The sequence below is a fragment of the Capra hircus genome, chromosome 5, assembly GCF_001704415.2.
Source record: "Capra hircus breed San Clemente chromosome 5, ASM170441v1, whole genome shotgun sequence".
Taxonomy (NCBI): Eukaryota; Metazoa; Chordata; class Mammalia; order Artiodactyla; family Bovidae; genus Capra; species Capra hircus.
Window position 1 is genome coordinate 27,083,843 of NC_030812.1, and position 12,295 is coordinate 27,096,137.

Genomic DNA, 12,295 nt, shown 5'->3' on the forward strand with positions numbered 1-12,295 from the left:
GAAAAACACCTGGGCTGACCTGCCCACAGCCCGTTGTTTTGACTGCCTGGTCAGAAGCTGCCACTTGCTACACTTACCCTCTAAGGGCTGTAATTTGGCTTTCTAAGCGCTTATTTGTGGTTTCCAGACACTCAGTGGTGTAATTACAGAAATGGACTCTCCACCTCATTGACTCTGGGTCAGGTGTACCTGTTGGCCTGTGTTCACAGCTGGATGTTCTGAGAAGGTAAAGCAGTCCAGTTATGGCTCTGGCCCTGTCTCTCCTAACTGCTCCCCAGGGAGCTCCTCACTTGGTGAGAGTTGAGCCTCAGGAGCAGAGAGCAAGGCCTGGCTATATGGCTGGAGAATGGATATAGGAAGCCAGGAAACAGGGGGGGGAGTCTCTTCCTGTTCCAAAGCAGAGATGGCTGGCAGCTAGTGCTGCTGGCACATAGAGTCATTTCAGGCCCTTTTGTGGTTCTGGTGCTGTTTTAAAGTATATTAAAAAAGATGTCACTCATTAGTCAACAAAGTTGCCTTATAATATAAATATATTAAGCAAGCTAATTTTTAAAAAAATATTAAAGAATATAACAGTACAAGCAGTTTGGAAACGTGGGCAAAATCCTGAGGGTGGCACTTGAATGACTATGGTTTGGGAAATTCTTAAGAAGTTGTATCCATACTGTGCTCAGGCACTCAGTTGTATGTGATCCCATGAACTGTAGCCCACCAGACTCCTCTGTCCATGGAATTTTCCAGGCAAGAATACTGGAGTGGGTTACCATTTCTTTTATTAGAGAGGAGCAAAGAGGCACAGGCAGAAAGGCCAGAAGCCTCAGCCCAGGGCTGGCTTGGCCAAGGGTGCCGAGGCCAGCTCCTGAGGCGGTGAGAAGTGAAGTCTTGCACAGGCTGCCACAGTGCAGATAGCTTGGGAGGTGACCAGGTAATTCTTCCTGGGAGTTAGTGTCCTCTGAATCGCAGAGAGGGTGACTGAGAAATGACCTCCAATATAAAAATATTTTGCCAAAGGGAGAGAAGAATTGATCTTCTTTAGTGTAGCTCCATAGAACAGAACAGGATGTTGGAAGGAGACTGATTTCAGCTCACAGTGAGGAAGAACTCTCTTCTAGTGAGACCTGTCAGAAATGGGCTGGTGGATCTGGGGAGAGGATATCACCCTCCCTGACCTCCAGTGGGGCTGGGGAAGGGTGCCCTCTTTGGTCCCTCCCAGCAAGTTCAAGACGACCCTCCGACAAGGGAGGTGGAAGATCCCCAAGGTTCTCAGAAGCAGCCTGAAGACCCAGTGGGCAGGGTGGCTCCTTGGCCGTCCTTTCCCCGTGGCCAAGGGGAGATGCTTGGCAGGCCGATTGAAGGCGAGTTCTGGCAGCTGGGAGTAGATGAAAGAGAACAGGGAGATAGAAACTCTGCAGCCTGATAGAAGGTGCTCTCTGCCTCAGCCCTCAGGAGAGCTTTTTTTTTTAACTTTTAATTTTGTATTGGGGTATAGTTGGTTAACCATAGCTGCTAGTATAGGTGAACAGCAAGGGGACTCAGTCATACATATACATGTATTCATTCTCCCCCAACCCCCCTCCCAAGCTCTCAGGAGATTTTTGGATGCAGATCCTGCAATCAGACTCGTCAGGATTTCTGTTCATGGAAAACAACCGCAGCCTGGATCTGAGTGTGTCAACTTGAAGCACGTGGCCAACCTGCTGCCAGCCTGAGGCCCTGCTGGAATCAGGTATAGAGCGAGGCAGGTAATTGATGGAGCTGACTCACCAGGTGGGGCCCAGTGGTACCATGAACCTGATGTATGGGAGTTAGGATATGCATGCTGTGCTGGCTTCTTCAGGGAGCAAACCCAAGACAACACCTACTCTCCTGTCCACTGCTCTCAGGGCTGCCCCCATCCACAGGGAAACTGTGGCCCAGCTTCTCAGTTATCTGTAGGGATGCGGGGAGGACACAGGCCGTGGGAATACTCACCAGGGTGCAGGTCAAGGGGAGGGCATGATTCCGGAGCGCCCAGAGCTATGTAAGCTTGCACTCCCAGCTGAGGTCATTATGAGATAGACCTATTGGTCATGCCCCGGTTCTCCTCCAGGACTGGACCTCTGTCCCAATTCTAACACAAAGGTGTTCTCTGTTCTCACCAACTAGGAAGGCTATGGGGCTTTGGGCAGATGTACGGAGCCCGTGCTATTTGAGGAAAGCCCTCTGGGGACTGTCTGGGGAAAGGATGAGGCTGGTGTCCTCTCAAGGAGCTAGTGACTGCCTCTTTCTCAAGCAGCTGAACCATGGGAAATGTCAGCATCTGTCCACCAGGTCAGCATCCTCAGGGAGGCAGTAATCAAGCTCATCTACCAGGGAAGACACATTTCTTACCAGATGGCAGAGCCTCTTCCCTAAGAACCATCATCTTCCCTTTCTTGGTCTCACCAGCATGAAGACCTGGAGCTGGCGGGTGATAAGGGGAGATCCCAAGATGGACAAAGGGAACAAGGGGCCAAGTTAACCGAGCTGATGAGGAGCCAATCCTCTCAAAAAGACGGGAAGACAGCCTGGCAAGAAGGGGTGATCTTCACCAAGCAGCCTGAGCCCACCCCAAGAGGCCAGGCCCCAGGGTGGAGCAGGCATGGCTTGATGGCTCACTCTCATCAAAAAGGAAGCCAAGACTGGGCCTGTTTCAGCCCTGGTTTTCTCTGCCCTCAGCCAGTGGGCGGACTCCTGCACCTGTCAGTCCGCATCAGGCATGGTCCCTGCTGAGCCCTGGGCAATTCAATAAGGAGAGGTTGGAGGAAAGATCAGTCTGGAGGAAGCTGGACTTAGGGACCTAATCCCTACTAAACTCCAAGCTGAGAGCAGTGGATGAAATGTGTACAGACCCTGGGGCAGAAAAACGCACCCACAGAGGACTGTCTGTAGGTGGGGAATGTAACCTAGTCCAGGGCCAGTTGTGTATTAACACAACTAGTGGAATGGACAAGTAACTGAGCTGACCAGTGAGCCTGGGCAGTGGGCAGATTTTGGCTGGGAGCCATGAGGAGCAGAATTCAGGAAGAGAGAGGGCCAGGCAGGGCGGGGTGGAGGAGGCAGGGAAGATGTCTTATAGCTGGGGGAGGATAACCTGGATGTGGAGGATACAGGGTAGAGTCCCTTGGCCACAGCAGAATTTGAATAGCGATGGGATGTCTGTTTCCTGTTGCAACTGTAACAAATTGCCAAAACCATTTTGGCAATTTTTAATTTCACAGTTCTAGAGATCAGGGTATCTGAATGAATATCACCAGGCCAAAACCTGAGTTAAATTCACCTATTCCAGTTCATCTTAGTTCACTGATTCCTAAAATGTCAGTGTTCCCTCTTGCCATTTCCTGTTTGGCCACTTCCAATTTACCTTGATTCATGGACCTAACATTCCAGGTTCCTATACAATATTGTTCTTTACAGCATCAGACAATTGGGAGTTGTTTCTGCTTTGGCTCAGCCTCTTCACTCTTCCTGGAGCTATTTCTCTGCTCTCCTCCAGTTGCATGTTGGGCACCTACGACCTGGGGGGGTCATCGTTCAGTGTCATATCTTTTTGCCTTTTCATACTGTTCATGAGGTTCTCAAAGCAAGGATGCTGAAGTGGTTTGTCATTCCCTTCTCCAGGGGACCATGTTTTATCAGAACTCTCCACTATGACCTGTCTATCTTGGGCTAAAATCAGGGTATTGGAAGGGCTGCATGTCTCCTGGAGGTTTGAGGAGAGACTCTGTTTCTTTTTCGCAAAGGCAGCCACAGTCCTTGGCTCATGGCCCCCACTCCCTTCTTCAGAGTTGGCAACAGTATTCAAGTTCTCACTTGACATCACTCTGACCTCTTCCCTCTCCTGCCTCCTTCCTTCACATTTAAGGGCCTTTGGGATTACATTGGACCCACCTAGATAATTTAGGATAGTTGTTTGTCATTGTTTAGTCACTAAGTCGTGTCCGACTCTTTGTGACGCCACGAACTCCAGAACGCCAGGCTTCCCTGTCCTTCACTGTCTTCTGCAGTTTGCTCAAACTCCTGTCCATTGAGTCAGTGTTGCCATCCAACTGTCTCATCCTCTGTCACCCCCTTCTCCTCCTGCCCTCAATCTTTTCAGCATCAGAGTCTTTTCCAGTGAGTCAGCTCTTCACATTAAGTGGCCAAATATTGGAGCTTCAGCTTCATCATCAGTCCTTCCAGTGAATATTCAGGGTTGATTTCCTTTAGGATTGACTGGTTTGATCCCTTGCTCTCCAAGAGACTCTCAAGAGTCTTCTCCAGCACCACAACTTGAAAGCATCAATTCTTTGGCACCAATTTTAAGGTCAGCTGATCAACAACCTTAATTCCTCCTGCACCTTAATTTACCTTTTCCATGTAGGTCACCATATTCACAGGTTCTGGGGATTCGGGCATGGACAGCTTCGGGTGCCATTGATCTGCCCACCATAGATAGTAGGAGGGATGATGAGGAAAGGGGACCCAGAGGAATGTGGAGGTGAGTTTAAGGCCAACAAGAAGCTGCTTTATGTTCTTAAGCAAAAGAAGGCCATGCTTCATCGAGGAACTGGGGCTAACCTCTGTTCAAAGGGTTATCCTGAGATCATTTTCCAGACTCAGAACAATGGAGTTGCGTTCTGGCTGATGGCTTGCAGACCATAATGTGTTATTGTTCTCTGCTGATGGCAGTATGCCAACCTGAAGGAGGCCATGGCTGGCGCCAGAGTGAGGGGGCTTAGCCCTAGGGGATGCCCAGGTCAGCTGGCGGCTGGAGGCTTCCCAAGAGGCTGGATAGATCATGACATTCCGGCTGTGAGGCATGGAGAGCTGCTGAGTGTCTTCTCTGCTCTGAATGGTGAGGCTGCTCCTTCTGGGCAGGGCTGGAGGGTGAGGAGGCCGACAGGTAGGACAAGTCTTTAGGGCAGTCTCAGGAACTGGCTGGGACTCCTGGGCTGCTGAGAAAGGAAGCAGGGCATGGTGGAGGCAGGGAGAGGGTCATCATGAAAGGAGCTTTTGTTTATTCCTTGGCACATACCATGCCTGGGAATGGATCAGTGGAGAACACGGAGGCTTATAGATCCAGACAGTTGAGAAGTTCCATCTTGCTGGGGCATTGTGGTGTTGATGGCTCTAATGGTTTCTCCAGAATTTTCTCATGGGTAAGGCTTGAAGTTTAGAAGCTATGATCTAGTTAGAGAGAGGCAATGGTATGGCAGACCCGTCTCAGAGCTGGTTTGCCTGGGAGCACGTGGTTTTTTATTTAGGTGGTATGCTTTTTTCTGGGGGGCCCTGTCTGGAAGTCTTGGCTATGGAGCTTCAGGGCTGGGAGAGATGAGAAAGATGAGAAAGGAAAGGAAAAGCTGAAGGTTGAATCAAGACACCAGTCCACACATGAGGTTGTCAGACATGTCTGGGCCCTCTGGAAGAAACTCCGCTAGAGGCTTGAGAGCCTTTGTCTAGTGTCTGGTGCTAGGGAAGTAGGCAGAGGAGCAGCAGTAGGCGAGAAGGGTGGCAGCAGGCCAAGCTTCATCCCTCGGAGCATTGTGTAGAGTGATCCCGATTCACTGGAACCTTGCCCCAGGGTCCCCCCTGCTTCACCCCAGGTTCTGACAGCTCAGAGAGGACAAGGGTCTCTCCTAGGATTCACTCCCCTATCACCCCTATCACCACTAAAGGCCAGAGCTTCTCAGGGTTGCTGGAAGATGCTGAGAAAACTGACTGCCAAGTCATCTAGCAACCGTCGAAGGCCCTCTGTGATTGCTGTCCTCACAGGCTGGCTGGGGACTAGAGCCTCAGCGAAAGGCCTCCTCTTCAGGGTCAAGTCAGGGTCACAGGCCACCAACCTGAGTATCCACAATGGTGGGGACACACACCTGTCTAGGTTCCTATCTAGGCTCTGTCACTTACCATTTACTTAACTTCTGTGAGCCTCAGTTTCCTTATCTGAAAAATAGGGTTAATGAAGAATAGTCCCATCTCCTGGGGTGAATGAGGATTTAGTAAACTGATATCTCCAGAACCGTGCCTGGCACACTGTCAGTGCTCTATAAGTGTGGCTGTTGTTACTGTCTTTTCTCATGCTACAAAGTACATCCTGGGCACTGATCCAACCTATATATTGAGCTGTTTTAGGATCATGGAGGGTTCAGAGTTTCAGAGAGACAGCCTCTCTAGCAATCACCAGATACGTCTCTCCCATTTGGAAGAGACTGTCTGAGAAAGCATCTGGGTCTTTGCCTCATGTTTTGTGGGAAGTCAGGACAGAGAGAGAGAGACAGAGCCAGCACTCAGCGTAGCGCCCCTCTTAGCATGAAAGCAGGGGAGCGGGTAGCTCGGGAGTGAGGGTGTGGATGGATCCCCCCGGCTGCAGAACAGAGCTGAGACTGAATGGCCATGGGAGACTACGGGTGGGTGACTGGGGTGGGGAGCCCTGGAATGTGCTTCAGAGGATACGATTTGTCTAGAGGCAGCGGAGAGCATGGTGGTGCTCTGAACCCTGACACACAGGAGTGGCGTGTGAAGTCTCACTCGGCAGAAGTAGGGGGCGGGGAGAGGGGCAGGAGAGAAAGGGCTTCCCATCAGCCACTCCTCCTCTTCTCATCTGTGGTCAGAACCACAGCCTGTGGGACCTGGAAGCCTGGCACAGGCAAGGGCCCTGGGGAAGGGCTCCGGCGCTGACTTCAGCTGAGGCTGGTCTCGCCCTGGAAAGGTGGGTCAATGTCAGAAGTTATCAGGGCTCTGGATGAGACTGAGGTGGAAAGCAGTAACTGCATCACCCAGAAGCAGTCATTGGTCAGCACCCCCTGATACACACACCTCCTTCCACATGGGCCGGGGGACGTGGCTCTCTGAAGGGGGTCAAGACATGCAGCTTTGAGTGCGGCGTGCATGGGCTCTTTCTGGGGTGCTGGCGAGGCAGTGCAGGGCAGTGGAGCATGTCCTGGCTTGGCCCTGGCTCTGATGATAGCAGGATGACAGGTTCTGGATTAGGATCCCCCCTGCTCTGCACTCAGCTTTCTCGTCTAGGAATGGACCACTGGTAGACATCTGGGCATGGCTGGGCAGGGGGGGATTGGAGTAGGAATCAGAGTCACAAGATGCCCGCAGGCAAGTCTGGCCAAGGCTTCCCTGCGACGGCTTGTGGGAAATGAGTTTTCCTGAAGCCAAGTCAGGCAGGATTCCCTAACCCTGCCTTGGCATGGGCACTCCTGTCACCAGGCAAGTGGTGTGGGTTAACCTTCCTGGGCCTGGCAGGACTCAGGCTTGTCCTTAGAGCCTGTGTGTCCTCCATGGGCCTGTCCTGTTCATGGCTGTACCCCCTTCTGCAGCCTAGTGCGTGGCGCCCCCACGATTGCTCAAAACACATGTGCTGGATGAAGGAATGATCAAGTGACTGGTGCACGTGTTCCTGTGCTCTTTCTTTTCTCAAGTGTCCTGACACAGTGTCTCTCTTGGGAAAACTAACCTGTTTTCATGAGCCCTGGACAGTGTCTGTTGGTCCCGCGGACAGCGAGCAAGGCCAGCAGTTTGTGTGCATAGGGGATGTGAAGGAGCTGAGAATGCGTGCAGAGAGTGCAGCTGGGTTGGGAAGGTGTCCATTTGCCCCCGGGACTGTCCAGTCTCCAGGGGTGTTGCTGAAACCAGCCCCGGGAGGGGTAACATCTCCAGCCTCGGCACTGTGGCCTTTTTTTTTTCTTCCCGATCATATCATCACCATCTGCACTCATGCCCCAGTGATGGGAGCTCAACACCTTGGAGATGGAAACAAGACTCGGTCCTTGCACCTGGGCCTCCTTCCTTAGGATGAGGAAGCCATCCACCAAGCAGCTCTCATCTCCACCTCCATCTTTCCATCCCTGGGTGTCAAGTTGCTAGTATGCTGGGGGTAGAAAGAAGCAGGGGGGAGAAAAAGCCATGGGGGAGGTTAAGGGTGAGAAAAAGTTTCCCGGCATGCCTCTGACCCCATAAGGATAGAAGCCTGGTGTGAATGAATCATGTCCCCGTCTCTCCATTGTAGAGAAAGTCTGTAGACACCCAGAGGACGGAGTACACCCACACCCACGTATAAGGGACAAAGCAAAGGCCAGGAAAATGGTAAAAGCCCTTCTTTGCAATTTTAGATTCATTGATGCAGAGTTCGTAGCACAGTGTCTGGTGTACAGTAATTTTTATGAGTGTTTATTAAAAGAAAACTAAAACCTCCCTCCATGAGAAAGCAAAACCTAGAGGTTTTTCCTGCTTATCCCCTTTTTAGTCCCTCTGACTAATTAAAGTATTTGTTGGTTTCCAGCCCATAGTTTCAATCAACCAAGGGGGATTTTCAAGGACTTTGGTATGCCATTGGCAAAACACCCTTCCAATGAGGGAAGAACATTCCACAGACCTGCAGGGACCTGTCGGAGGGAGGCTGAGAGCTCTGTTGTGTGGCTCTCAACGCACAAGAGCCAATCTCTCAATCAGTCTGAGAGGTGGGGGCTGAGGCTGCTCCCCACAACCCCCTGCACGTGGGCCCCACCCTTCCTGCCAACCCTGGCCAGCTTCAAATTACCATTCCTCCTCCCGTGAGCGAAGACCCTTTTCCTGCTGCTTCTCTCAAGGCCAGCGAGGGAAGCCGAGGTGAGATGCTGGGCTTCCTGTCCGGGGTTCCAGTAATTCAAAGGTTGGATTAAGACCAAGGCACAGCACAGGGTGAGGCCATGGGCTTTTGCACCTAGGCTGAGACCCACAATTTGTGTCATGTCCAAAGGCCCCCCTTGTCACATGACCCAAATAATGGCAACAGAGTACCCTTCCACAGCTGCCAAGAGAGATCAGTTCCTTTTCTAGTAGACTTTTGCATTTCTACCTGGGCCTCTTCTCAGATGTGGGCTCCGGAGAGTCCTAGAGAGGCAGGGTGGCACCCACAGCATCACAAGGCAGCCGCCACCAGAGGTGGTCACGTGGAGAGGGAGGGAGGATCCTCCTCATCCCACTGTCCACAGAGGGGCTGTCTCCTTTCTGCCACTACAGTTCTGAAAATTCTGAATCTGAGATCAAAGCTGGGACCCAGAGTTCCCGCTGACTTTGGGTGGAGGCAGAATTCTTCCCTCAGTTCCTCCCCGAGGCTAGGGCTTTGTAAGGAGTTGTGCGGGCTGGCTCTGGGCTCCGTCCGCCCTTCCCCATCTTGCTGGATCTGGCTCCATGCACTCTCGGATGAGGCTGCCAACCGTCATCCAATGAATAGATGACTCATGAGTCAACCATTGTTCCCCACTCTTTGTGCTGAACATGCATGGGATAGAAGGTCCTCAAAAGTGGGGACACTGCCTCTTTCTTTCTCTCCTGGAGGGGGACGTGGGAGCTGGGGCTGAGGGTGGGAGGTGGGGAATGAAGGGAAGTTCAAGGAATGGAGAGTCATGAACTCTGTCCTCAGAGGATGCCCAGGCTAAAGGGGATAAGAGATCTACTCTCTGGATAGGAAGCCAGGGACAGAAGTGGGTGGACAGGACCCTGGGACTTAGGATGGGGCAGGGGAAGGCCTTCCACCATGACCTAGGGAAGGGAGATGACCTTACGTCTGTCAATTCAGTTCAAAACTATTTGCTGAGCAGTACTGGTGTGCCCAGCTGGGCTGAGTGTGTGGCGATGCCAAGGCAAGCCAGACGTGCTCCCTAAACTTGGGGGAGTCTATTGTCTGGGAAGACCTGCAGGTCATATGCAAAACCATTTCCCATTAAATTTATCCATCGCATGGTCTTCTATGAAAGGCACCCAAAGAGTGGTGGGGGCCCCACGAAGGGAGCCCTGGGTTGGGATCATGGGATTTGCCTAGTCCTTGTTCCACTGTTACCTGGACCAATCCTATTTCCTGCCTGGTGTGTCAGATGTGTCCCTGTGGATGAAATGCTGCACATATTCTGTGTTCTCAAACCTCATGAGGATGGACAGGGCCGTCACCCCTGTCCCCCTCTGACACGGAGACCAGCAGGACCAGCCACTGCAGTTCCCTCAGTCTTGCACTCATCTCTTGCTGGAAAATGATGCCTGGAGAAGCTAATTACCATGTCCTGCCAAGCCTTGATAACTCTCTCTGTGGGTGCCTGCAGAGAGGCTCAGGGAGCTCTGTGTAATCTCTCTCTTCCTGCCAGGCTGAAATTCCAGCCTGGGGTGGGACTCTCCCGCACTGCAGTGTTGCTGGTCCCTGGTTCCCCGGGGGCGCGTCTCCACTGTGGCATTGTGGGGGTGGAGGGCAAGGGGTGGTGCGGGGGTGGCCCTGTCTGCTTAGGGGAGAATTCCCACAGAGATAGGTGCTTTTCCCCCAGCGAGGCACCCAAACACGCCCGACCGCATTGATTTGCCACCCACACCCCTTTGGTCCCTGGCATCTGAATCTGAGCTTGGCACACTCCAGCCCTTCTCAGACTGGCCAGAATGCATTCCTGTTCGCCTGAGTCCTTCTTCCTGGACAAGGAGGACTGGAGAGAAAAGAATGTCCCAGTGTCTTGGGAGGGTGGGGCGTCCCCAAGGGCAGTGGAGACTAGACTCAGGTCAGGTGTTGGTGGGGGGCGGGTAGGAGGGACCATGCCCTGATGGTGACTTCCAGGGGAGAGAGAAGAGTCATGCTAGGAGTTTCCAGATAGCTGCTTCTGTTCTGTCGGGGGATGAGGGTCCATCCCTATGTCTCAGGAACCCCAAGATAGTCGTGTCTGTTCCGTGAGAGGCAAGTGCGAAATTGGCAAGCTCTGTAAAAGTCACCTTTGAGTGCCTCAGGAATTCTCTAGGGAAGGAGGCAGCAAAACCTCATTCATTGCCCAAGACTTATAAGGCCAGCTCTGGCCATTGATCTGTCTGTCTGTCTGTCTGGATTTACCTGGCCACTGCTGCTTTCTCATCACAGCCTCAGGTGAATAATCACCTCTTGGCTGATCCCCAGTGGCTCCGAGTCATTTTCCCACAGCCGTAGCTGCCCTGTGGCTGACTGCAGGCCCTGACTAGAGGTTCCTAAGCCGTGGCTGGGTCCTTATTCCTTTACTCTGAGAACATAGCCGCTCAGTCCCGCAGCTTCAAACCCATCCCCACCCTACCCCTGCCTCCAGCCCTAGCCTAGGGATCTCCCCTACCCCAACAACTCTTAAAGACCCAAGCACTGCCTGAGATTCCTATTTCTGTTCTGACGAGGCAGATACAAGACCCCACTCAGGTCTGTAGCCAAAAAGAGGGGGTGTAATTTAAGACAGAAATTTGTAAAACCCAACCAGGCCCCTTTTCCTCCATCTAATACCATAGCCCACCCAGACAAGCTTTGCCGAGAGGACTAACTGGGAGCTGGGCTGAGGGTGCTTCCTAAAACAACTGGCAGACAGTCGGGCCAGCTGCCTGGTTACCCAAACCTGCCCCTTCTAGTCTCTCTGGCAGGATGATCCATAGATTTAGAACTCCTTTTCCATCCCCCCAGCCCTGAAGGAGGGTTCAGGCTGGAGCTGAGAGAAAGCCCAGCAATTCCCGCTGCTTGGAACAGGGTGGTTTGCCGTTATAACAGGCTGGCCGACTCTCGACATGTTCCTGACGAGATTAGGAACTCCTGCAGGTATGTGTTTGTGGCGGCCTTCAGCCTGTATCAACAGATACGATGACTCATTTCTTCCCTAGTGGAATCACCAAGGGCTTGCTGGAACACACCTGGGGGGCCGGGGAGCAGGCAGAGCAGCTCCCCCTGAAGAGAGACGTGACTGCCAGGCGGAGTCACAGGATTCTAGGGGAGGGATTGATGGCAAGGGGGCCCTGGGTTTGCTAAGCCCCCTCTGGGGCCTGCCTGGGCCAAAGGGCAAGGGAAAAGTTCAATGCGGCAGAAAAGGCTGAACTAGGAGGCGCTGTGGTGGGATGGGTCTGTCCCTGCAGAGAGCAAAGTGGGATAGACCGGGGGCTGAGGATGTCCCACAGTCTCTCTTTCTGGAACTTGGTTCTTGGGGAGACTTTCTGGCCCAAATCTTGCAGGAGAATCTGCCCAGCAGGCTCTGGTGTAACTGTGCCTCCTCTAAGAAACGGAGTTTTGCAGTATGTGATGGAAGTCTATTTTTCCCTCTGGCACAGAGTTGAGAGATCAGGCCACAGCTGGCTTTCCAAGGGCTGAAGTCCCTGAAGCAAGCTCTCCCTAAAGGAATAAGCAGAGCAGACCACTGCCAGTGGGGGACTCGCTCTGCCCCCCATTCGTGGACAGTGTGCAATGTGCTGCGATGTTTGATGACATTCCTGATCCTGGAAGGATCCTTCAGGACCTTGGCCAAATGCCCCCTTGCTTCCCAGCACCCTTCTTTGG